Source organism: Callorhinchus milii, unplaced genomic scaffold, assembly GCF_018977255.1.
Source record: "Callorhinchus milii isolate IMCB2004 unplaced genomic scaffold, IMCB_Cmil_1.0 Scaffold2, whole genome shotgun sequence".
Classification (NCBI taxonomy): Eukaryota; Metazoa; Chordata; class Chondrichthyes; order Chimaeriformes; family Callorhinchidae; genus Callorhinchus; species Callorhinchus milii.
Window position 1 is genome coordinate 101,937,879 of NW_024704743.1, and position 1,416 is coordinate 101,939,294.

The following is a 1,416-nucleotide window of genomic DNA, read 5'->3' on the forward strand; positions in this document are numbered from 1 at the left end:
TTTAATTAGGTAATTTAATTGTTGCCGACAGTATCGGGCCTACTGAAGAGTTTAATGTAATGATTAATAATCCCACCTAAATCCTTTCCTTTTCCTCCTTTGCTAATGGGCACCATTCAATATCTGCATATGTTTCCTGTTTCAATATGCATTGCTTTAGATTTATTCACATTAAACTCCATCTGTCCTTATCCAGCTCATCTGTTTAGTTGGTCCAGATATCTTTGAATGCTATTCATCTCGCTTATCCTTGTCACTTAGTATAATATGCACATTTTAAAATATTACAAGTTTGTTCTACAAATATTTTTTGAATAATAATCCCTACAATTAATATAGCATCTTTCACATCGAGAGAATGTCTTTAAGCACTTCACAGGATATATTGTAACTTATTTTGACTATATTTTGAAGGTGAACACAGTAGCCAATTTAGAATAACAGCATCTTACCGACAACCTTGTGCTCGCTTTGGCAGCACATGTATTACAATTGGAAACATACAGATAAAATTCCTATGGCCCCTGCACAAAGCTGGCGTGCAGATTTATGAAATGTTGCATATTGTGGGTCAACGTGGCTCAGTTGATTAGCACTTTCACCTCTGAGTCACATGATTTGAAGCTCCAAGTCAAGATTGTGAACTCCACTCCAATGCTGAGAAAGTGTTGGATTATCAAAAATGCCATTCTTCAGATAAGACATTAAACTATGCCTATTCAAGTGGATGTTAAAGATCCAATGCACTGTTTGAAAAGAGAATAGAGTTTCTTCTGGTGCCTTGGCCAACAATCCTCCAAATAGAATTGTTCATTTACTTGGGAAACACTGGGGGAAACTTCTTTCTCTTTTCGAATAGTGTCATGGGATCTTTAACTTGGATGGGCAGATATGACATTGGTTTAACATCCAATTTAAAGCACAGGATCTCCAACAATACAGTTTTCCCCTCCCCCAACATGAATGGTACCTAGCACTGGCCATTGATGAATTCCCTGCTCAGTAAGAGTTTTTCCATCCATCATCACTCTCTACTTCCAGTTGCTCAACTAACCTTGAATCGAGACAACTAAGTAGCCATTAATTGCATTATTCTTGATCTTTTAAAACCTTTTTCGGTTAAGGTTTTAAAGTGTAGAGAAAAAATAAAACCCCCCATGAGATTCACAAAACTAAAGCAATGACTAATCCAGATCTATATCTTTATTTCTATCAAGAAACAATAATTGGCATTTCATCTTGTTTCACTAACAAGATTTAAGGATAACTTAAAATAATTTGATTTGACCATTTAAATCATTTTGATCTCAATTCCACGGAGATAAAACCTTTAGATATTATCAAACGTATATGTGCAGGCTGACGATAAAATTCCAGAGACAAAAACATATCCATCCTTCAGATGCGATGTTAAAC

At 35.4% G+C, this 1,416-nt stretch overlaps 1 non-coding gene across 1 annotated transcript; it reads left to right on the top strand.

The window, feature by feature from the left end:
• Positions 1-462: 462 nt before the first annotated feature.
• On the top strand, positions 463-569 carry LOC121848180. The gene has a single exon (XR_006084898.1). It is a non-coding gene; the product is annotated as a U6 spliceosomal RNA (small nuclear RNA).
• Positions 570-1,416: the final 847 nt, after the last annotated feature.